The sequence below is a fragment of the Dermacentor andersoni genome, chromosome 1 (genome assembly GCF_023375885.2).
Source record: "Dermacentor andersoni chromosome 1, qqDerAnde1_hic_scaffold, whole genome shotgun sequence".
Classification (NCBI taxonomy): Eukaryota; Metazoa; Arthropoda; class Arachnida; order Ixodida; family Ixodidae; genus Dermacentor; species Dermacentor andersoni.
Window position 1 is genome coordinate 19,304,829 of NC_092814.1, and position 26,543 is coordinate 19,331,371.

At 43.8% G+C, this 26,543-nt stretch overlaps 1 pseudogene; it reads left to right on the forward strand.

Moving 5' to 3' along the window:
* Positions 1-451: 451 nt before the first annotated feature.
* LOC140216746 (uncharacterized) overlaps positions 452-26,543 on the forward strand; it is a 34,599-nt pseudogene continuing 8,507 nt past the window's right edge.

Sequence of the window (26,543 nt, forward strand, 5' to 3'; positions counted from 1 at the left end):
AAATTGATGATCTTGAAGACCGTTCCTGCCGTTCCAATGTACTCTTTCTTGGATTGAGAACCTCGCAAAATACTTCAACAAGTGCTGGAGAGGGGGCGCGCTGCCAAAGCTGTGGAAGACAGCCAAGACCAGCCTGATTCCCAAGCCAGGGAAGCAGCCGGACACGTATAACCTCCGACCCATTTCGCTCACGTCCTGCGTGGGCAAGGTGCTGGAGCACGTCCTGCTCAACAGGTGGCAAGACTACCTGCAACAAGAAGGGCTGTACCCGGCCACGGTGATCGGCTTCAGACAGCACCTAAACACGCAGGACGCGATGCTGCAGCTCAAATACAAAATCATCGATGATGGCGGCAGCGCCCGCAACAACAAAGAAATCCTAGGGCTCGACCTGCAGAGCGCCTTCGATAAGGTGAAACACTTGGCGATTCTGTCCCAAGTCCGTCCCAAAATGGGCAAAATATCCTACAACGACATCAAGGACTTTCGCACGGACAGGACCGCCGAACTACGAACAGGCGACCTACAGACGCAAGAAAAAAAGCTTGGGAGCACCGGCACACCGCAGGGATCGGTTATTTCGCCGATGCTGTTCAACCTGGTAATGATCGGAGTGGCTGAAAAGCTCGTGGACATCGAAGACGTCAGGCACACCATCTACGCGGACTATATCACGGTGTGGGGGACCGGTGGCAGCGACGCTCACATCGAGGGCGCACTGCAAGCCACCGTCGACGCAAGAGAAGACCAGCTGGAAGGCACTGGACTGAGATGTTCGCCGAGCAAATCGGGGCTTCTCATACTCCCACCTACCAAAAACAGCAGAGGCAAGACCAAAGAACGCGAATATGAAAAAATCAGAATCGTAACCAAATCCGGTAATGTGATCCAGGACGTCGGCAAACTTAGGATCTTAGGCATGGTCATCGAAAAGCACGGAAGAAACGGCGCAACCATCACCCGTCTCACGGCAAAAGCAACCAACGCGATTCGACTCCTCAAACGAGTCACTTCCCGGAAGGCTGGCCTGAGAGAGGAGAGCCTAATTAGGCTCGTCCAATCCTTCGTCATCAGCCACGTCGCGTGCGTTGCAGTCTACCACAGATGGCTGCAACGCGAACGTAACAAGATCAACGTGCTCATCAGAAGAGCCTACAAGACGGCGCTGGGCCTGTTCGCGTCCACGAGCACGACCCGCTTGTTACAATTCGGGATACACAATACGCTCGAAGAAATAGCCGAAGCGCAACGGACCTCTCAACTGGAGCGGCTGTCCATGACCAAAGCCGGGAGGAAGATACTGGACAACCTGGGAATAGGACGCACAAACGAAGTGGAGATGAAGCTCCCCGTCCCCGAAGAGGTCCGACGCCAGACCAGAATCGACCCCATACCGAAGAACATGAATCCCGAGTTCAACAAGGGAAGAAAAGCGGCGAGAGCCAAGGCTCTGATCGACCAGCACGCCAACGACTAGCACGCGCGGTACGTGGACGCGGCCGAATACCTACGGAACGCCTTGGCAGCGGTCGTCATAAAGGCGTCAACCGGCGCCACGAGGACGGCAGCGAGCGTGAGAAGCGCCGGAGCGGAACAAGCGGAGGAGGTAGCCATCGCCCTGGCCATCGCCGACGCAGACTGCCACATGGTGCTGAGTGACTCGAGACAGGCGGTGCGAAACTTCGCCAAAGGCCAAATATGCAGGAAGGCCGAGCTCGTACTGCGAGCGGCCAAACAAGAAGACAGTAAAGTGAGACTCAAGTGGTTCCCGGCGCACGCGGGCGACGCGTCGCAACGCGATGAGAACCACAATGAGACGGCACACGCAGCGGCGCGAGCGCTAACCAACCGCTCCGCGGCGACAGAGCGTCCGACGTGGTTCGGAACCAAGGGCCGCATGACGGACTACAACGAAATCACGAGGGCCTACCACCTGGCTCGCAGAACTCTGCAGAGTCTACCGGAGAGAGACGGCAGATTACACGAACATCTTGTGAGACTGCGTTAAAAATCCAGAAGAAGCAAAATCAAGAACGATCCCACCGCGGCTCGAGGCAGCCGTGAAGAGCTACGACCAAGATGAAGAGCTCTGAGCCGTCCAGCGGGTCCTCGGAGCGCTCGAAAGGCAGGGACCCAGGGAGCCGGCAACGGTGAGCGGAGACCCGCGCCGAGTAACGGCAACTTCACAGATGACGTAGGCCCTCGTCTGGGCGCGCGAGCGCCCAACTGCAGGCGCAAATAAAGTTGGCTGCGATCCAATCCAATCCTTGGAGTTACTGACACTGATAAGGCTGAGGCCTGGAAAAACTCCGAGTGTCTTGTTCTTGGTCTTTCTTTGTCACCGTGATGAGTGTGAGCTTTAAACTAAAAAATACGGGTGTCAGTATTTCACGCGATTACGCTCAAATCGTTCGCGATAAACGCCGCCAACTGCTAAAGCATGCAAAATCGGTAAAAAAAGAAGGTGAGAAAGTGCGCTTGGTTTTTGATAAGTTGTTTATCAATGGTGTGTCGTGTTTCTGAGATCCTGTAGCCAGTCGCGCCATGCCTTTGTCCCACGAGTGACGCACACCCTCCAGCCCTTGTAAATTGACAGGCAAACCACCCTCGCGGTCGCATACACAGCCCTATGCTGACTCCAATGCAACCTTCCTGTACACTAACATAAGAAAGGTTGTTTCTAAAAAACGTGGCTCTTTCTTTGCTGATTGATTCGTGCTCTTCGTCTATCATCGCGCTTACCGAAACTTGGTTAAATGACACGATTCCTGATGATATCGTTTTCGTCTGCAACTCCGAGTTTAACATATTTCGTACTGACCACATGGGCTGTAGGGGTGGGGGCGTACTTCTGGCTATTAAGGAAGTGATCACTGCTGTGTGTATTGGAGTTACGTCGTGCCTCGAGTCAGTGTGGGCTCATTTGAAATGTGGCGCTGCGAATCTCATTGTTGGTGCAATTTATCACCCTCCTAACATGAACAACTCGCCGTGGTTGCTCAGTGGCTATGCTGCTGGACTGCTGAGCACGAGGTCGCGGGATCGAATCCCGGTGACGGCAGCCGCATTTCGATGGAGGCAAAAGGCGAAAACACCCGTGTACTTAGATTGAGATGCACGTTAAACTACCCCAGGTGGTCAAAATTTCCGGAGTCTTCCACTACGGCGCGCCTCATAATCAGAAAATGGTTTTTGCACGTAAAACCCTATATTTTAATTTTTTTTACATGAACACCTTATTATCAAGTGAATTCTGTAGAATGTTAGGCAAACTTACTGTCCGGTTTCCGAATTCCAGCTTACTAATACTAGGTGACTTCAATTTCCCGACAATTAATTGGTCCACATTAACTCCTCCAGCTAATGGTTCTGAAGCTCAGGCTTTCCTCCAGTGTTGCCTCGATTTCTCATTACAGCAATTTATTTCCGAACCCACACACCGTTCCGCAACTTCTGCCAATGTTTTTGATCTTATCCTAACCAATAATCCTTACCTTTCTACCAAGATTGAGGACTTAGAAGGCATTTCTGGATAATTTTATAATCACCGGAAAGGTGAACATTGTACCTCGTAAAAAATGCACTCGCAACAAACAAATAAGCTGCCAGTACCGTGCTAACCTCGGCGAACTCAACGCTGAGTTGACAGTTTTTGCTGAGAGCTTTCTTCGCGATTTCTCAACACCTTCAGTGGAGATCAACTGTATCCTATTCAGGGACAAACTTACTGCTCTCATCGATAGGTTCATGCCCATCATCACTATGCCATGCATGAACACGACGCTTTGGTTTATTATGCATCTCCATCGCCTTAACAATAAAAAAGCGCCTTTACAGACAGGCGAATAAAAACAGGCAATCAGAATCCTGGCAATGTTACAAAGCGTCTTATAGGGAATATCCATCAACGCTGATATCTACTCGTCACCATTTCTTCTCCTGTGACTTGGCATCAATCGTAACAAACAACCCGCGTAAATTCCGGCAGACAATAAGCCCTTCGAATAATCCTGACGTTAGTTCAACCAATGGTGAAGGAGGCAGTGTTCCTGTAGCCAAAGGTGCCGAAATTCTTAATAACGCATTCACATAAGTTTTCACCTTAGAAGAGGGCTCTGTAGCTCCTATTACTATGAATGATACTAATAGTGCACAATCCGAAATAATTAATAATGATAACGGTATCTTTTCTTTACTAAGGAAACTTAAACCCTCATCAGCGTCTGATCGCCTTGGTTTTAATAACAAAATACTCAAGAATTCATCTGAAGGCATTCATCGCATCTTGTCTGCTATTTTTACGCAGTCTCTTTCATCTGGTTCAATTCCACGTGTTTGGTGGTTGGCCAAGGTTGTGCCAATATTCAAATCTGGCGATCGTTCATCACCACTCAATTATCGACCAATTTAACTAACTATCCCGGTTTGTAAACTCCTTGAACACGTGACTAATTCGCAAATAATTACCTGTTGAGAAGAACGCAACATCATCTTTAAATACCAACAGGGGTTACGCAAAGGCTACTCGTGCGAAACGCAACTTGCTGGATTCCTTCACGATATGCGTTCATTGGTTGGTGCTGGTGTTAAAGTCGAGTCCATATTTATAGATTTTCCTAAAGCTTTGGATAGGTACCTCACAATGGCTTATTATGCAAATTAACACTGCTAAATATTCACCCTCTTGTTATTACATGGGTCAAATATTTTCTCTCTTCCAGGTATCAGTTACCAGGTACCACTGCTAATAACCAGAATTCATCTTCATTCTTCAGCCAAGTATACTCCGGCGTCCCACAAGGGAGCGTGCTTGGCCCTTTGCTTTTTCTGATATATATTAACGATTTACCTAATTGCATTTCTTCCCAAATGAGACTTTTCGCTGACGATTGTGTAATTTACCACCAAATTCATTCTAACGATGATCGCTTAGCCCTACAATCTGATCTCGATTCAGTAAAAGCATGGTGCTCTGCCTGGCTCATGCAACTTAACCTGTCGAAACATAATTTACGACCTTTACTAACTGTCACTCCCGAACCAAAGCCGCGTATACCTTCAATAATGCTACAGTCGAATTGGTAACTACATACAAACACCTGGGTCTTCACTTTCATTCAGACCTAGCATGGAACTATCATATTAACCTTATTCTTGGATCCGCTCATCGGTTTCCTAAAACCCAACTTGAAGCATGCTCCTTCTCACCTCCAATAACGGGCCTTTTTTACACTAATTAGACCTAAAATGGAATATGCTTCAGCTATCCGGGACCCTCATCAAGCATATTAAATAAATAACATTGAATCATTACAGCACCACACAGTTTGTTTTATGTAATCTAATTGCTCACGTCATACCAAGATCACAACATTAAAGAAATACGCATGCCTCCAAAACCTATGTCACTGCCGAAAAGCTGCACATTTATCACTTTTTCACAAGCTGTATCATCACTCAACGCTTCATAATGACTTTTTTTCCTTTGCCTTCTTCCATCTTTGACCGACGCGACCATCAGTTTAAGGTTCAGCGCTTATCATGTCGTACATCTAACTACGCACATTCTTTCATACCACGCACCATAACCGACTGGAATGCTCGGCCTCTACGTGTTACTACTGCCACTGATCCCGATAAGTTTTGCAATCTGTTGTCTGCCTTAACTAGTGCTTAACATGATGCATATATTATCTCAGGTGCGAACTGTATTTTTTTACTTTATATTTCTCATAATGTAGATCTTGCTGCTTAATTTCATGTTATGCTCTTTGGAAGATGTATAATTCGCATAATTTTTTACTGCCGCCTTGTTCATACTATTGCTTCTTTTCTTTTGTTGTATGCTTATCGCAATTAATAATATTTGGTATTTATATTCTAATGGCTCATGATCTGCGCTTAATTTTTTTTCGCTGAATTTGTGGTGTATTGCCTTTTCTTACCAATTGCCTTACCCCCCCCCCCCCCCCCCACCTATGTAGTACGCTCAGCCGTGAGGGCCTTTAGGAGTATATTGTATAAATGAAAAAATAAATAAACTAGTGCGAAAGACCCTCCTCCATGACCATTCCTATCTTTTCTGAAGCATGTGTAACCACTTGGAAAGACTTCGTCGTCTGCGATATCGTTATGAAGACCCGATTCAATGCCAAGAACTACGGTTGGTTTTCTCATGCAAATGAGGCTGTGAAATTTATCAATTTTTTTTTTTTTAACTGCGGCAATTTAGAACCAGGAAACTAATGTTTGGGGTCGCATTTACTGCGCATCATGTGCTTTGGACAACTTGCCCAGCTGCTTCATCATAGATGTACCTTAGATCATCTACAAAAAGAGCATGGTATTTCGTTGTCACACGTGCTCCATTAGCGCGTTGATTCTTCCTAAGTGCCCACAGTAGCGATCTTTTTTTGCGCACTGCTTCCAAAAAATCTTCGCAGATGCTGATTACAGTTCCTTTAAGCTTTTTCGAGTTGGTCAACATCAGCTGTTGTTTTCTAAAAGATGCGAATTTTCCAATAAGCGGATGTGTCTTGCCAGTACCATACCTACGAAGATGGTGCGCTCTTCCGATTTTCAGGTCATTTAACCACAACCGATGGACGACGCGTTGTAGAAAGGAAGCGGTAGGCAATTCTTTGCTTTCACCATCTGGGATACCGTAAAATAGCAGGTCATACCACCTACTTCGGTACTCCAAGTCGTCGACTTTACTGAATAGATTTTTGACCATGTTTTCTGTATTTTCGTATTTCTTTCTGCAATCCGTGACAGTTTCTCTTAGAGCCGTAATCTTTTGTGATGCCTCTGTAAAATGCAAACTTTTAAGCTTGAGAGTTCCGCTAATCATATATATATATATATATGTGTATATATATATATATATATATATATATACACATACATACATTGACAGCTACGCTCATTCTCTCTATGGTCGCTTGCCGTGATGTACCAGTAGCATTAATTGAAACGCGAATAGGGACAACATTAATAATTCTTACGTCTATTCGCACGGAACTACGATGTGTAATCGCTTATAGCTTGGTTTATAAGCCAAGTGTAGAAAAATATGCACGCTTTGGAAAAAGAAATGTGTCGCTGTTGAAAATGGGACCGCCAGCACGTGATTATGCATTAACGCGCCGTATTGTGGCTTTGGGTGTGTTCACCAGTTAGCTTATGCTGACAGTCTATTTCTTTCACGAATACTCAGAAACTGTTCTCAATACCACCTTAGCAATATCACTGGCAGAGGAACTGCACAAGTATTTGACATTTACCCGCAATGCTCTTGCAACCAATGACACGGGATACGATTGGCGATTTCGGCGCGTTTACTCTTAGTATACAAATGCAAAACCAATGCTACACGAAATCGAGACCATGTTTTTGCGATGAGGTCAAATGTAGTGATGCGCCATTATAAATTATATGAACGGCAAAATATCGGTGAATTGCTGATTCGAGTGCCATCCTTTCGTATTGATAGCACCGCGCCCAAACGGATTCCCAACGACTCTCTGCAATCAAATGATATGGCATGCCTAGCGCAGACGTCGGGTAAAAGCACGAAAAGCTGTTTCCTGCCTTCCGCCCGCAAGCTGTTTGACGATGACATTTGCCTCGCATGCACCAGGCGCTGGGCTTTTGCAGCAGCAACGAGCGTAGTTTAAATTCCCTTTCGTTCCCGACAACTTTCGGCTGTCCATGTTTCGATCGTTTTTCTTCTCTTTCTCGCTGGGTTGTGGGAGCCGTGTACAAATTCCGTTATCGCAAACGGCCACGCCAACCACGTTGCCGTGCGCGCCACGGTCATTAAGGGCTATCACGACCGATGCTATGTGCAAACAGTGAGGCACCGCTCAACCCAGGGCTGTTTGCGTGGCAGCTGGGAATGCAGCGTCACACTCCGTGATCATCGCTGAAGAGGTGCCTAAATCTGCTGCTTTTGCGACCGAGCACGTTCCGTGAATTGGCCCCATTCTTTGCCATTGATACAGCGGTCTCTTTTTGTTTGTCCTTCTTGCCTTCCTGTGTGGACGCGGGCAACATACCAGTGATCGTGCCGTTCCAACCTGGCAGCGTTACGGCAAATTTATACACGCGCAATAGCTAGGTTAGTCTGCTCGTACGGCCACGATGCTCCAGGCCGTTTCTTGAGGTCAAATAAAAACCCAACGGTGCGCTTCCAAGCCTCGTAATTATGTGCGCCTTCTTCTACATCGAAAGCATTACTTGTTCTTTAAGGCATACCCTGCCGGGATAGACCCGGCAGTGGCTCCTGCTGCTGCTCAGCACATTCGTATACTACTGCTACTGTCACTGCTAGTACTACTGTTATTGTTGCTACTACTACTATTACTAGTACTACTAATTGCTGCTGCTGCCGCCACTGCTGCTGTTGCAGCCTCTCTTTCTCTCTCTCTATCTCTCTCCACTCGAATGAACACAGTTGACCTCTAGTAAGAGCTGGACTGCAGTACGACGAGAGATATTTTATGCATGTGCTTCTTGTAGACCAATTTTTAGCCTTTGTCGTAATGAAGAGTCACGAACAGACTACAATTGATCAACATCGAATTTCTTGTGAAATTGGGCAAGAAGGGCGTAGGTATATATAAAACGTTGCAAAGGACCTGAGGAAAGGAAAGGGGTCGGCCCAAATGGGTCTAGCGTTTTCGAGAACACCATGAAGACCCCAAGATCGATCCAAATCAACACCCCCTTCCACGTGGTACCAAGATGAAAAGATCTATCACGGGCGTTCTGCTTTGGACAGTAACCGCTGAGTGATGTCAGAAGATCTTGCTTTCGGAAATGTTCACTCTTAATTACAAGTGTTAAGCGCTGTTCAAATTCAGCAAAAAATATATCGTGTACCTAGGCTCGCTCAAGACCGCGTGCATGCGTAAGATGCGGGAAACAATAGGTTAGGACAACCGAGAATTGACACTATGTGGTGCAACCGATGCCGATCAGAAAAACCCGCAAAGGGCGGACAAATTTGCGCATCGCTTACGCGTGTAAGGCCCTCTGGGCCGTACTTATCGGCGACAAGGTAGCCTAGCCGCCTGCGGGATTATCTTACTGAGCTATGTCTTACGCTCGGTTGCGGCAGTGGGAAGTTCAAATCCCCCCTCCCTTCTTTCTTTATTTTTCTTTTTCACGATGGTGTATCTGCGTATGAAAACCTCCAGTGCACTATATCTGCAGGCTTGGAGTGGCGCCTGACACCGGCGAAAGCTGCCGACGGCGAGTGGGGCTATACTAATCAAATCAAATCATATTTTATTCTCCAGCAAGTATCTGGATGGTCATCTGGGCTAAAAGCTGTACGGACAGGTTGACGAAGGCCCAGGAAACCATTACATGGCAGCAGCAGACAGAACTAAATAACAATAGCAATACAGAAGTAGTCATGAAATGAAATCAAGTACAGCAATCAAGTACAGCATCAAATCAAGTACAGCAATAACACCGAAGTTTTCTTAAACGACATATGAAGAAATACGGATTGCATGCGCACAAAGTATGTTCGCAGTTGTTCTCGACTAAAACCAGCAGTATCTTTATGTTTATTTATGTATCCAGGTACAACCAAATCAGGAAGGCCAACTAAGATTGAACAATGACACTCCCTCACCAGGACAGGCATTGGCCTCCCTGGTGCAGTATTCGGCCACAACCTGCCTAATGAAACGATCTCCTCAATGAACCAATGACCCTCAGTTCCCCGCGGCTGCGGAGCAGCTCACCAAGGTGGCGGTCAGAATTGCAAGGCAGCAGAGGGTGCTAAGAATACCTGGTCCGAAGAGGCCGCCAAGGCAAACTGACCCTTGCAACGTTTAACATCCGAAGCCTCTCGAGTGAGGCTAGCTTAGCAGGACGCTTCGAATGACTATCCGATATTGTTTAGGATATTATCGGCCTTAGTTAGATTAGAAGAACTGGTGAGGCTTACACATTGCTGAATAATGGCCATATCCTCTGCCTAGAGGTCTCCCGGATAAGAAGCAATACGGGGTAGGATTCCTAATCCATAAAGACGTAGCGGGCAACATTGACGAATTCTACACCATCAACGAGAGGGTAGCAGTAGTCGTAATCAAACTCAATAAGATGTATAGATTAAAGGTAGTACAAACCTATGCTCCAACGACCACTTACGACGATGAGGAAGTAGATCAGCTTGATGAAGATGTTGAATTAGCGATGAGAAAAGTGCAAACGCGGTATACAGTAATCATGGGGTCCTTCGATGCAAAAGTGGGGGAAAAGCAGGCGGGTGAACAGGCCATTGGCAACTACGGTGTCGATTCTAGAAACGCTAGAGGAGAGATGCTGGTAGAATTCGCAGAAAGGAATAGACTGAGAATAATGAACTTTCTTCAGGAAGCGTAGCAACAGAAAATGGACCTGGAAAAGGCCTAATGGTGTAACAAAAAATGAAATTGACTTCATACTTTTCTGCTGATCCCAGCATAGTGGAGGATGTAGAAGTGATAGGTAGGGTAAAGTGCAGTGATTATAGGTTAGTGAGGGCAAGGATTCAGCTCAATTTGAAGAGAGAAAGAGTTAAATTTGTTATGAAAAAACACGTCAACTTTGAGGCAGTAAAGCTAAAAGCAGACAAATTTAGATTGGTACTTGCAAACAAATATGCAGCCTTAGAACACACAGATGATGATGATGACATAGAGGTAATGCATAAAAATGTAACGAGGCTGGCTTCAGAGGCAGCAATTGGAGTTGCAGGCAAGGCACGTAGGCAAGCTCTCCCAACTAACAAGAGACCTAATAAAGAAACGACAAAGAATGAAAGTGTCCAACTCAAGAGAAAAGATAGAATTCGCGCAACTGTCAAAACTGATCGACCAAGTGAAAATAAGTGATACTAAAAATTATAACGTGAGATAAACTGAAGAAGCCGTTAAAAATGGACGCAGCCTGAAATCAGTGAGAAGGAAACTTGGCATAGGACAAACCAAGATCTATGCACTGAAAGGTAAGCAGGGTAACACTATGAGCAATTTCGAAGGTATAATAAAAGCAGCGGAATAATTCTATACTGAACTTTACAGTACCCACAGAACTCAGGAGCACTCTCTTCGAAACAATAATGAACACTATACAGAAACTCCTCCTATAACTAGAGATGAGGTCAGAAAGGCTTTGCAAGGCATGAAACGTGGAAAAGCGGCCGAAGAGGATGGAATAACAGTTGATTTAATCAAAGATGGAGAAGACATAATGCTAGGAAAACTGGCGGCACTCTATACGAAGTCTCTATCGACATTTAGGGTCCCAGAAAACTGGAAGAACGCAAACATTATGCTTATCCACAAAAAGGGCGACGTTCAAGAACTAAAAAATTATGGGCCCATTAGCTTGCTCCCAGTCTTATATAAAATATTTACCAAAATAATCTCCAATAGAATAAGGGCAACACTGAACTTTACTCAACCAAGGCAGCAGGCTGGCTTCAGGAAAGGTTACACTACAATGGATCACATGCATGTCATTAACCAGGTTATGAGAAATCCGCAGAGTACAATCAGCCTCTCTATATGGCTTTCATAGATTACGAAAAAGCATTTGATTCAGTAGAGATACCAGCAGTCATAGAGGCATTGTGTAATCAAGGAGTAGAGACCGCTTGCGTAAATACCGTGGAAAATATCTACAGAGACTCCACAGCTACCTTAATTCTGTACAAGAAAAGTGGGAAGATACCTATAAAGAAAGGGGTCAGACAAGAAGACAAAATCTCCCCAATGCTATTCACTGCGTGCTTAGAAGAAGTATTTAAGCTATTAAACTGGGAAGGCTTACGAGTAAAGATCGACGGCGAATACCTCAAAAACCTTCGGTTTGCCGATGACATTGTTCCATTCAGCAACAATGCAGACGAGTTGCAACAGATGATTGAGGACCTTAACAGGGAGAGTGTAAGAGTGGGGCTGAGAATTAATATGCAGAAGACAAAAATAATGATAAATAAGTTGGCAAAAAGAACAAGAGTTCAAGATCGCAAGTCAGCCTCTAGAGTCTGTGGAGGAGTACGTTTACCTAGGTCAACTAATCACAGGGAACCCTGACCATGAGAAGGAAATTCACAGAAGAATAAAAATGGGTTGGATCGCATACGGCCGACATCGTGAGCTCCTGACTGGGTGCTTACCGTTATAATTGAAAAGGAAAGTATACAATCAGTGCATTTTACCGGTGCTGACTTACGGCGCAGAGACTGGGAGGCTGACAAAGAAGCTTGAGAACAAGTTAAGGAGCGCGCAAAAAGCAATGGAACGAATAATGCTAGGCATAACTTTAAGAGACAGAAAGAGAGCGGTTTGGATCAGAGAGCAAACGGGTATAGACGATATTCTAATTGACATTAAAAGAAAAAAATGGCACTGGGCAGGTCATGTAACGCGCAGACTAGATAACCGTTAGAACATTAGGGTGACAGAATGGGTACCAAGAGAAGGGAAGCGCGTAGAGGACGGCAGAAGACTAGTTGGTGCAACGAAATTAGGAAATTTGCGTGTGCTAGTTCGAATCGGTTGGCGCAGGACAGGGGTTATTGTAGATCGCAGGGAGAGGCCTTCTTCCTGCAGAGGACATGAATAGGCTGCTGCTGCTGCTGATGATCATGATGATGAATTTTGAATAAGGGTGTAAAACCGTCTATACCTCACACACAAATTAGGTCCGAGAACTTCTAAGCCCGCGCGGAAATAATGAGTCTGTGGGAATGTCCATAGGCTGCAGTGGGCCAGCTGGAAACATGGAAGGTTCCTCGCGTCATTGGGCGGGCGCTCACAGGTAGCAACGGCGAAGGCCGGGCCAGAATAAGCGTCAGAGGGTGCGGTGATAAGCGCGTTGTAATGTGACCATTGGGAGATTACCAGATAGATAGATAGATACATCCATTGCATGTGCATAATATGGTACACCTTGGAAATTCAGTACGTCCATTAGATATGCAGATTTATCGAGAAAACATTGCATGGTAGTACTATGGATTATCGCAAATGCATCCGGAACATGTAAGTAGTACGTTCTGGGGATGGCAGCGGTGGATATATGTAACTTCTAATAGAAGTTCACAATATCCTGTAGATGTATTTATTGCATCTAATAGATATCCACAACATCCAATAGATAATTAGTACGTCTAATGGATATCCATATTAACCACACGTATGTCCATAGGACATTCATTGTACTATTTTTGGCTGTTTCTTTTATTCGTCATGCATGCATGCACTGGGCCTCTTCAATTCGTTGTCCCAGACTGCTTGAGACGCTATTACAGCCAGTGATAATTGGCGTACGCAGCTTCTCGGACAGTCCTGGACTGTTTGGGACGACAAATCCAAGTGCCACTATTTTGTTTATTTATAGTACACCCTGCAGCGCCGAAGCATTATAGCAAGGGAGTGGGTACAACATGAAGTGAATAGCACTAAAATATAATCACAAAAAAGGGAGGGATGACAAAGGAGCAATGCATCAAGATAAAAAAGTACATGAAAAAAGTACATGAATAACAGTAAAAGAGAAAAAAGTTTATTCAGCCTTCAGTCATTGGTTTCGGAGAAGATTGCAATTGCAAATCATTGATTAGTCTTAAAAATGCATCCCGAGGAGCACTCACCACTTCAACTGGCAACTTATTCCATTCAGAAATACTGCGGGGAAAAAAAGAAAACTTCATATAGTTCGTCTTGCAGGAAATTTCACGTATTTTGAAACTGTGGTCTCATCTGTTTGAGATATAGTGGTGTGCTTTAAGGTATTTTAGCTTGTCAATGCCTGTCGCGTCAGCGTATGTTGCGTGCAGAAGTTTCAGTCGGTGCTTCTGGCGTCTTATCTGTAGCGGCTCTAGTCCGATTGTATTTCTTTATTGCTATTATGCTTGCGTGTCTAGAGTACTGCCTTGATATAAACCTGGCAGCGCGGTTTTGTATGCCTTCTAACTTATCAATCAGGTACCGCTGGTGGGGATCCGACAAGGCGGTGGCACATTCTAATGGCAGCCTTACCAGCGACTTATATGCTATGGTTTTAAGAATCTGAGGGGCAGTTATAAGGGTTCGTATAAGTAGGCTAAGCATTTTCCCGGCTTTCCTGGCAGTCATACCAGTACGGCTGGAAAAGGACAGATCAGCCGTTAGATGAACACCTAAGCATTTAATTTCTTTAACTTTCCTGAGTATAGAATCTCCCAGTTTGTAAGTAGATTTATTAGTCATTTTCGATTTAGTGAATGTTACCTGGTAACATTTATCAGTATTCAGGCTAAGTTCCCAGCTTTGACACCAGGAGGCTATGCTATTGAGGTCCTGCTGGAGAACGTCTATATCATGTTGATTGCGAATGAATATGTAAACAACGCAGTCATCTGCGAAAAATCTAATTTGTGAGGAAATGTTTGAAGCGATGTCATTGATGTAAATTAAAAACAGCAGCGGCCCCAGCACCGAGCCTTGCGGCACTCCAGAAGTGACTTGGACAAAACTAGAATTCTTGCCTGCTATAACTACGGATTGTATTCTGTCGTTCAGGTAATCTTCAATAACCTTCATGACTTTTGCATCCAAATTAAGAGTGCTGACTTTATGTATTAACAAGTCATGTGATACGTAGTCAAAGGCTTTGCGATAATCGAGAAAGACTGCATCTGTACGCATTCTTCTTTCAGCAGTATCTGCAAGCTCATGAAATAGTTCTATCAGCTGAGTAGTACAGCTCACGCCTTTGCGAAAACCGTGCAGATTTGGAAAGAAAAAAAATTGCTTCCTTTTAAGTTCCTTATTATATTGCTATAAAGAATGTGCTCAAAAACTTTACAACATGTGGAACAAAGTGAAATTGTCCTATTGCTAGATACGGAGGACTTGGAATCGCTTTTAAACACTGGAAATATATGGGCTTTTCTTCCAATCTTTAGGGAGCATGCCACATTCGAGGGTTTTGCAGAATGTTATTTTTAAACATTGAGATATAATGAAAGCACAGGCTCTGAGTATCCTCGGAGAGATTCAGTCTGGTCCAATTGCTTTGGCTTCATTAATGGAGTTGAGACAGTTCCTGATACCCTCCAATGTGATAGTAATTGGAGGTATTACGTCTGGCACACTGTACGTAGTGTTGGGAGTATTTCGATGTTTCGTTTTTAGAAATACTGATTTAAAGTAGTTGTTAAAACAGTCCGCTTTAGCGTTGCTTTCACAGATCTGGATTCTGTTGTGAAGAATACTTGGAATACCTGTACTCTCCTTCCGCGTCTTTCTTACATAGCTCCAAAATGCGTTTGGATTTGTCTTGATAGAATCAGCTTGTCCGGAGAAGTACATGTCTTTGGCGGTATTGATAGCCTCGATATATTCTGTGTGTAACTCTTTTAGACGGCGCTCATGTTCTTTTGATGGGTTCTTTTATATTTTTCATAAGCATGAGTCCTTCACTTTATCTTTCTTTTAATCACATAAGTCATCCACGGTTTGTCTACATTTACTTTGTCTGAGACGTATTTGAAAAGTAGATGTGTTTCTATCAATGATGACAGCACGCTTTTAAAAGACTTCCACAGAACGTTCACACCTTCGGATGAGTGTTGTGTGAAATCATGAAACGCTGCTTTCAAACCAAGACTGATTTCATTAAAATTTGCCCTAGAGTAGTCATACACTTTGAGAGTTTCATGGGAAGCAGGAATTATTTGTGGCAGAGTAAGCATTGCAGTGACAATTTTGTGATCACTAATACCAGGTGAAACATAAACATAATGAACAATGCTCCGATCATTGCAGAATAGTAGGTCAAGATGTTATTTCCACGTGTACCGTTCATCACGTATTGATAAAACTCATATTTGCAAACCATATAAAAAAATTCTCAACAGGTTTCGTCTGTACGCATGCTCTTATCCCAGTTTAAGTTTGCAAAATTGAAGTCACCTGCTAGCACAATTCGATTATCGGGAAGCGAGGCCAGTGTATCATCCAGTGATGTGATAACTTGTGGTCGTGCGCTGGGTGGACGATAAACTACGCCCACCGCTATCATTCCTTTATCAGGAGTGAGGAGCCTGCACCAAGCTGATTCATGGTCGCTGGTTTCCACGTCTATTGCGGTACACTGCAAGAATTCCTTAGCTAAGATAAATACTGCGCCGCCCCTAGAGTTCCTGCCTTTTCTAAAGACTTGATATGTTGAAGCAAACACTTCACTTTCTCTTATTGAGTCATCTAGCCACGATTCAGTAGCAAAAACGATATCTGGATTCGTCATCTGGAGTAGGGCATAAAACTCGTCAACTTTGTTTTTAATGCTCTGGCAGTTTATTAAGATAACAGAGCATTCCGAATTTTGGTGCTTCCTATTGCTTAAGACTGGTCATTCCTTTAGTTTTTTTACTGATTGGGTGTATTCATCCCACACGAACGTCTCACCATTTAATATTAGTTTGTCGTATGCCAGGGACACCTTGTCATTACCATTAAGTTTTGTTGGTTTACCAGCAGCTCAGAGCTTCTGACGAATTTCTCTTACACGCCGAGAGTAGTCCCGTGAGATTACATAATCAGTCCGTTTTAGTTTATTGCCGTTGCTTAGGATCAGTTCGATATCCTTGTATGAGGCAAAGTTTGCGATAATCGGTCGTTTACGCCCAAGAGTATGTTTGCCTATCCTATGGGCCCTCTGAATCATCCCCACGATTACTTTTAACGTGCCCTGGCAAAGATTCCTGACAAGGTTTTCCGAAGTTTGCCAGCTTTCACGTGGTTCATTGTCTTCGAAGCCGTAAACAATTAGGTTCGTCCTTCTGCTGTTGTTTTCTAAGTGATCTATTTGTTTCTTTTTTTTTTTTTTTTGCTGTGGTATCAACGTTTCCAGACCGTATCGCCATACCGCTATTTGTACTAACAGTCTCGCGTTCTATGCCCTCGAGGATAGCTATCCTTGATTATAGAGAATCTAACCTTACCCTGAAGACACCCATTATATTTTTAAGCTTATATTGTCGTTCCAGAATGTCACATAGTATAGCAAGAATTGTTGTTTGACCCTCTTGCAAACTTTGAAGGATAGCAGCTGTACCAGACCTAGGACCGGGGTTTTGTTCAATATCGCCCGACAGCAACAACAATTTTGTAAAAAGCGCCTTCACCAAAGTAACTAAATCGCACATCTTTGGTAGGAAAGGCAGCAGCAGCAAAAAGCGATCATCACTTCTACAGCAAGGAAACGGAAGTCTTACCTGAAGTATGCAAAAATGCCTGGTTAAAAGCATGTTCACGCTACTGCCGCTGCCTTTCCCACTGAAGTCGAAATGGTACAGATGGGGCCTTTTATACTGTATGTCTTCTTGAAGGTCATGTGATGTTCCTGTCGACAGGTGATATGAGTAATCACGCCAGGATTCTTGCACGTTGAAGCGAAGATCTGGCAGTCTGTGAATCCCATGGCCGCTATCTTGAAAGCGGTGCGTCCTTGTCTCCAAGAACATGCTGTTGTCGCAGTCAGCGATGGCAGAGAGCCGCAACTGAAGTATGCAAAATGCCTGTTTAAAAGTACGTTCACGCTATTGCCGCTGCCTTTACCACTTTACTAAGCGAAGAGAAACTCAAGTTTATTCAAATTTATTCAAAATACTTTACAGGCCCGAGGAATGGGCATTAGGTAAGGGAAAAAAATTTTACACAGTATAAAGAGCAAACAATTATACAAAATTGTACAATTATACAATGCTTTGTTAATAATAATAAAACGAAGAGTCATGTTTACACAAACTCTAAACTTCAAAGATAAGAAAAAAAATCATACATGAAGCAACGCCAACATGAAGTTTTTTTTAAGTAGGAATTACTGTTTATGGGGGGGGGGGGGGGTCATGACGGAATTTTTCTTTGTTGGGTTCAGCTACCAGGATATCGGGAATGTCGTTCCACAAGCGGATGACACGTGGAAGCGCAGATGAGTTAAAAGCGTCTGTTTTGCCATAGATGCGCGTCAAAGAAAGATGATTATGCAATCTTCGTGAGGTGAATGGAGAAACTTGCAACGCTATTGGTGATGGCCTCGGTCTGTGAGCGTACTTGTGAAACATCAATATAAGTGCTACATCACGACGAGTGCTCAAAAAAGGAATTGATAGATTGTTTTTAATTTGCGTTATACTTTCGTTCCAGTGGTAATTTTGTGAAATGAATCGAGCGGCTCTATTCTGAACTTATTCTAGCATAGTCGTTAAATAAATGTAATGAGGGGACCATTTTGAAGATGGAAATTCAAGTGTGGGGCGAACAAATGTAAGATAGGCTAATTTGCGGACATTTGTCGGCGTCTTACGGAGGTTCCGGCGTAAATATCCCAAGGATCGGGAGGCATTTCCGCAGATGTTGCTGATATGTGTAGTCCAGGAAAGGTTTGTTCTCAGGGTTACCCCTAGGTATTTGAAAGAAGTAACTACAGGCACAGGATTGTTATTGATATGATATGAGAAGTCGGAAAGGAATTGTTTGCGAGTGAAATACATTACTTTACATTTATCCGGATTAAGCGACATTATCCAGGTGCTACACTAAGTGCTAATAAGGTCGAGATCATTTTGAATTTTTACGTTTTACGTTAGCTTAAATTTTTAGGTTTTCACCACAAACTTCTTATTGGCATCAACTGTTTGACAAGCACGTAATAATGTACACAATATTTGCAGAGAAATACAATGGCAGACATTCTCTCCAGTAAAATAAAACACAGAGGGCACAATATGAATCCTAATTCTTATAAACAAAAACAAAAGCATAATTCACATATGGAAACATCAAATCACTATTTGACTAGCCTTGCATTTAGCAAAAGGAAAAAGAAATAGAAACAACGTAGTGAAACATAAAGGAGAGGAACAGCTGCAGGCCCAAAACAGCAACATATCCTATAGGAAAAACAATCTGAATGCCATGAATATGTAAGCACAATGATAAATAATGCAAGGGAAGCAGGCAACCCCCTGCAGCAAAAGGGTGCCCAATTAGCTTCACCATAAAGGAGAAATATTTGGAACACGGCTGCTGCACAAATATTTTCAACATCCTGTTCTCTCTTAGAAATGAACTGTTAAAACGAGGAAGTGTCTTAATTTTTGCCTCACTTTCCTCGAATAAGTAAGCATGCAATCCAACTACAACCATGGTATGCTCTATAAATTATTTGAGAAGAATAACTATATTATATTTCCATGTAAGGGTATACAGGCAATTCGTGTGTAGATTCATGGATAATAAGGAACGTCAATGTAATTGCAGTTAGTGGTTAGCTTGTACCTCAGCACACATGGCATGCACTAGTCAACCAAGTGCAGTGGCACCAGGCTATACCAAGCTGCTGAGAGTACTGAGCCACTTGTAGCAGTACCAATCAGCCCTTCCCGTTTAACCCGTCTCAATGCTTTCCGTACACTCACCCTGACACCAAGTGACAGGATTCTACATTTGTCCCATTTTTGAAAACATACAGCACTACTTATAATGCAATCAGGTGCCACGAAAGGCACCTCATTGCATTGATTCAGCCGATGCTGGAGATGAGCTGCTACAGCTGTATCTCCATAGTGTTATCTGGTTGGTGTTCATGCACCGGCCTCATCATAGCAACAGTGGTTAATTTCATTGGCCACCGCAGCAGTACTACCAAGGAAACATGTTGCAGTGAGTGCTCATCTTAAGGTTGCCACTTCAAAGGGGAATTATTTTTGAACTCTGAAGATAGCTTTAGCCTTGTAGCTATTACCGTGATTAGAAGTTAGACCGCTACCAGTTACAAAAAAAGAAGAAGATTTGTCAGCACTCCTAGAGGTACACGGTACGTTGTTATGCGGGGCTCGAGGACGAATCCAACTTGGAAGACCACTCTCTTGCTGGCTGGCTTGAGCATCCTAAACATGAAAAAGGACAGAATCTTTACAAGTATGCAAACACATCGCTTATTACTTACCCTGCAATCAGATGTTTACCCTTTCTTGAAGCGCATGCTTGGCTTTGTCACTATAGCGACATGCCTGAAAGTGTCCACGACATCGCCAATCCTTGGGCCCGTTCGCATCAGGCATTATTGTGACCAAATGAAGCATGGGCTTCCAGTTAAGGAACATTTCTTAATTGGGAGGTAAGATATACAAGGTAGCTTAAGACGGCTAAAGTAATCGGTTTTCAGCTTCTCTAAATTCAGTGATTAGGTTAAAATCGCAGAGTAGCAATCTACAGCTATAGCATCTCCTTTATCACGGAAGCAGATCTGAGACATCTGGTTAAATAGTACCACTGAGTGAGATTTCTCCTTGCAAGCAGTAGAGTACAGCGAAGCTTTACATAATGTGCAAAAAGATTGACTGTTCAAGGACACGTGAAAATTCATACTTTATGCCTATAAATGATACAAGCACGTAATACTGCACGCTAGACACAGGAGCTATGTAAACGTTCAGAGGTGCAAAAAAGCACGCAAAAAATCCCTTAGCTCTACAGACAGCCCTCATTACAAAGACCTCCACCGGCAAACAGAACAAAAGCAATGCATGGACGGTTACTACTTCACAACATCGAGCAACACTATCGAAAACATGTGCCAGAACCACTGAAACCATTGTGCCGTTGTGTACAAAATCTGCAGACCGCAAGAAGCACACTACAAGAAAGACCAAGACGAGTATGAGAAGCTGAACTGAAACACGGGACAAAGGGAGACAGATAATCGCTTGTCTATCACCGTTTGTTTCGGGTTGCAGTTCAGCTGCTGCAAACTCGTCTTGATGCTCATGCATGCTCTATGTTGATCATGCAGGTTAGTAGTTGGTATCAAGCTCCTTCTAAAAAATCAAGTGATCACTTTTTGGTGCAGCTGCCAAGCCCACAGTGCTGCATTTTACTTATTTCTGAATGTATTGATGTCATACGCGCCTTGCTACTGCTATCGGAGGACGTAGAGACAAACCCCGGTCCTGAAAAAGCCGTCCTCGACGAACTAAAAAAATTGTCTTCTGGCCAGGCCACACTAATATCCGAAATGCAGAGCCTCAAAACCAAGCTAACGAGCACAAACCAACTATTGCTAATCTAAGCACCCGCCTCACAGACTTAGAAAATATCTGCAAAAAATTTTTAACTATCCGACCAGAAGTTGACGCCATTAGCACCAAGACCGGTCAACTAACCCATCCTATGTGCGATATTGAAGAGCGCCTTGACGGCCTCGAGAACCGTTCCCAGCCCAACAATTTAATATTCTACGGTTTGCCTGACACTAACCCAAGGGAAACATACGTTCAATCGGAACAAATAATCATAAGCCACTGTCTTGAACGCTTTGGTCTTATAGTCGAGCCCAAAGATATAGAGCGAGCGCATCGACTAGGGCGTTACACCACTAACCGCTAACGACCCATCATAGTGAAGCTTTCATCCTTCAAAACTAAAGAATCTATCCCCTCGAACGGTCCAAAACTAAAAGGCACAAATTGCAGCATTGGGGAAGACTTCACCCGTCCAGTTCTAACTGCCCGAAAACAGCTCACTGCCTTTGCTAGGAGCAAATCCGTACCATTTTCCTTACGTTTCAAAACATTGCACATTGGAGCCCAGCGATATATCTTTGACACTGCAGCAGGAATTGTCAAAGCCGTATAGTAGGGATCATGTCGCCGTCAGCAACCACGCCATCAGCACCGTAAATGCGCAAGAGCGAATCTTTCATCTTCTGTACTTTATACTAACTTGCGTAGTTTTCTTCCCATACGCGTGCTCCTGTCTAATCTAGTGCAATCAACTGGCAATAGTATACTGATACTAACAGAAACATGACTCACTGATGATATTTCAGATACGGAGGCACTGGCTGACTTGCCGAACTTTAACATTTTTCGCCACGACCGCAAAAATGCATCACCACTAACAAAGAACTATCATTCTCTCTAATCAGTACATCTTCACAACTGGAATCGCTATGGGTAATGTGTCGGGCCCCTCCTGAAGCAATAATACTCGGGATATGCTACAGGCCCCCTCGAACTGATCCAGATTTCGCCCTCGAACTTAATGAAATATTATCCCAGCTTACTAAAAAACACCCCAATGCACACATCCTCCTTTATAGAGACTTCGACTTCCCTAGCATTGATTGGCTCAATCAGGCTTCACCAACTTCAGGAAATACTGAAGCAAGCGAATTTATCAATGTTTGTCTCAACTTTGACCTCATCCAACAAGTAACAGAACCGACGCGTGTCACTTGTGAATCCTCAAACATTCTAGACCTTGTACTAACGAATAACCCCGAAAGCTTAAAATCTATCGTATATTTACGAGAAATCAGCGATCACAAAGTCATTCATACCACTTTTAATTTCGTCCCCAAAACACCGTCTTCCGCAAAACAATTCACTTGTACAATAAGGCTAACTATGAAGCAATTAATAATGAATTACGAGATTTTCTGCCTGTTTTCTAATCCAATTTCGGTTCCCGTTCCCTCAATGACAACTGGCTAGTGCTTAAGGACAAAATTACTGACCTGACTAATAAATTCATCCCCACGGTGAGCTTTCTTGCGAATAAAAATAAACCATAGTTCTGTAAAAATTTAAAAAGACTCGAAAATAAGAAAAAGCGCCTTTTTCGTCCTGCGAAATGTGATGGAAGTCCGAGCGCATGGGACAGGTACTATTCTGCGGAAGACGCTTATTATACTGCAATTCGGAAAGCAAAAGAAACATTTTATCATAACGACTTAGCTAAAATTTTTAAAAATGACCCTAGAAAATTTTGGGAAGTCATAAACCCGCCACAAACACATGACGTCACACTTACAAGCGATAAAGACGAAATTATAAGCGACGCTGTTTGTGCTGACGCCTTTAACATCGAGTTTTCATCCATGTTCACTGAAGAAGCCGACTTGCCTCTTCCTACGCCACCTACTGCGACACTACCAATGATGGCCCCTGCTGAAATTTTTTTCGCTGGCATTTCATCACTCATTGACAAATTAAACCTTTCATCATCGGCTGGTGTTGACGATATTAAATCAAAACTGCTAAGAAATACTAAAGAAACTACTGCAGTGTATTTTTCGATGCTCTTCTCACTTTCACTCGAAACAGTAATCTTACCAGACGACTGGAAAGAGGGCAAGGTCATTCCAGTTCGCAAATCAGGTAACAAACAATCCCCCCAAAATTACCGCCCCATTTCTCTAACAAGCGTCCCATGCAAAATCACGGAACACGTCATATACTCTCACATTATGCACTTCCTTGACACTAACAATTTTTTTCATCCTTCCCAACACGGACTCCGTAAATCTTTATCTTGTGAAACCCAACTTGCCATATTCCTTCATGATCTACACTCTAATCTCGACCTCAACCTTCAGACCGATGCAATCTTTCTCGACTTCGCAAAAGCATTCAATGCAGTACCTCATAAACGCCTTATACTAAAACTCTCCCAGCTGAATTTGCACCCTAACCTTCTCGCATGGATCACAGCATTTCGCAACAAACGCTCCCAGTTTGTTTCAATTAAAAGGAGCCGTTCCAGCTCCCCCCCTGTAACATCCGGCGTCCCCCAAGGATCTGTACTCGCACCCCTCTTATTCCTCATATATATTAACGACCTACCTGTACATGTATCTTCCCATATCCGTTTATTTGCCGACGACTGTGTCATCTATCGCGCAATTACAAAGATTTCTGATCAAACTGCACTCGAACATGACCTTAACCTTGTACAACAGTGGTGTGATCTTTGGTTAATGAAGCTTAATCCTGCTGAATGCAAGCTCGTTTCCTTTCATCGCAAGCTTAATCCCTTATCAGTTTCATACCTAATCTCCCACTACACTGTCGCACAAGTTCAATCATACAAATATCTAGGCGTCACCTTATCCTCTGACCTTTCATGGAACGCACACATCAGCAATATCATATCATCCGCGAACAGATCCCTCGGTTTTTTAAAGCGTCATTTGCATCACGCACCATCAGACATAAAACTTCTCGCGTACAAATCACTCATCAGATCGAAACTAGAACATGCAGCGCCCATCTGGAGCCCGCACCAGGCATACTTAAGAAACGAACTAGAACCTGTACAAAATCGTGCCACTAGCTTCATCCATTCTTCATATTCATACGACCTCAGCATATCATCCCTAAAACGTAAAACTGATCTTGCTAATCTTCCTGTGCCTCGCCGCATCGCCAGGCTTTGTTTGTTTCACAAATTATTTCACAGTTCCCTCAATCGAGCACCGTATCTCATCCCACCGGCGCGCATATCTCCCCGTACGTCCCATCCTTACTCAATCGCACGCGCACGTGCTCGCACCACTACTTTTGCGGCCTCATTTTTTCTTCGCACAGCAGTGGACTGGAATGGCCTTCCCCGTGGCATTGCAGCCATCACGTGTTCATCAACTTTTGCGGACAACTTAACTACATTTGTTTCTCATGAACATCACTCTCTGTCCCCTTTATTTGTAAACCCACCCCTTATGTAATGCCCCCTAACCGGGGTCTTTAAGGTAATAAAGTGAACTGAAGTGAAGTCTTAGCCATGCACCGATTGGCTCAGTTTAATAGTATTCCGTCAAGAAACACCACCGACATCCATTGAAAGGTACTGCCAAAACTGTTGTGAATTTGCGTTGTGCATCAGCTCTTCGGCCCATGCTAAGCACTCATTACCGGCATAAAAGAGAAGAAAGCAAAAAAACTGCCGACATACCTTGAAAAACATGTGCCTATGGACGACCGAACACCACTGCAGACATGGCGAGAATAAGAAATGAAGTGTCACAACATCAGCACCGCAAGCTAAGAGTGGTTCGTTGTGAGAACGGAAAGGCTGGCGCTATCTTGCCATGTTTTCAAGCCCTTCAGGAAGCACCAGAGCACTGCTCAGCGCCAGCACCGAAACCTGCGGAAACTCTACCGAAACACCATATGAAACACAACAAGCTGGCACATGCCCGCATACGCTTGCTTGATGGCTGCCCTTATCGTGCCATATGACAGGCACGTGACTGTGAGAACAATTGATAATTTGGATAATAATGCTACGTAAAATCTATTTAAATCATTTCACTTTTCTAACGTCTTGAAACGTCATTTTTCATTTAGTGCGACATTTATGGCATGCTTCCGGCTCCTTGCGTTCGACACACATGGCCTCCGAGACTGAGTGCCAACTATCAGAAGCCCCGCAATAACTTGCCCACGTGAGGGTTGTCGCCGTTTTAAAACGTTTGGTCGGGCTTAATAAAAGTAGAGTCCCTTCATATAATTTCTATACGCTTTTTGTCTGCTATATATCAGTTAATTGCTGAATGTACTGTACCTTGTTTTTAGATTACTTTTCAAAAGTTGGAAACACAGAAGTCTACAAAAACTCAGAACTGCAACACGAAAGTTTTGGGCGCATGTACATTCTCTCGCTTCGCCCGCTGTTTGTGCATTTTGTTCTACTGAAAAAAATGTATATTTCAGGTTAAAACATTGGTTTTATGAAGCAGAACAGATTGATCCATGTCCAGCAAAAGAATTGCACCATCATATGGACATTCATTACATGTGAACTGATGATACAGTGCGATATAGTTGCACCAACTACAGGCACCAACTGCATAGCATCGTCCATGTCAAAATCATAGAATGGCGTATACAATGCGAAAGTTTTGGAAGGCCTACCATGCACGCTTAAATTAAGAACTTTATGGAGGTGCCATGTACGTCTGAATTACTGTTTCGAGAGACGTTCTATGGACACCCAACGTTTTGTCCACTGCACGTCTGATGAATGAACTAAATGGATGTTCAATGGACATCCAAAACTTGGATGCCATTGTACATCACTTTGATTTATGTGCATTTAAAGGATGTCCATATGACACCCCATTTTTTGTTGTATGTTTGTATCAATCCCCCACATCTATTGGATGTTTGTGGCTATCTGGATAAGCGACAACACGAAACCGTTATTTGCCGTGACAGGAAGGATATGTAGAAATTATTTTAAGAGGTCCTGGAGTGGCCATAGCGCAAAGCTATTCCAAGCAGTTTCTATTTCATTTCTGCCGTCAGCCCTCTCCGATTGCTGCAACATTTTTTGTGCCACCTCCACTTCGTCTCTCCGTCACGTGACATCACGAAAACTGCCGAAAATTCCCATCTAGAATGACGTCTACGCAATGGTGATGCATGATTGGACCAAATATTAGAAAAATAATTTTTCCTTCTCTACACCTTTTATCCCATAACCCTCGGATATTGGTAAAAAGTATTCGGGCTGCGCCCACTTCGTCAGTCTGTCACGTAACGTGACAATTTCACGGCAACTGAGCACATCACACTGACATGTACGCACTAAAGATCGCATTAATATGCGGAACAAAACTGAATTTCGGAATAGCCGGAGACTGTCCCGTTCCCAAAGAAACAGAGGTCACTTGAGCACTGATAGCTATGCCACCGG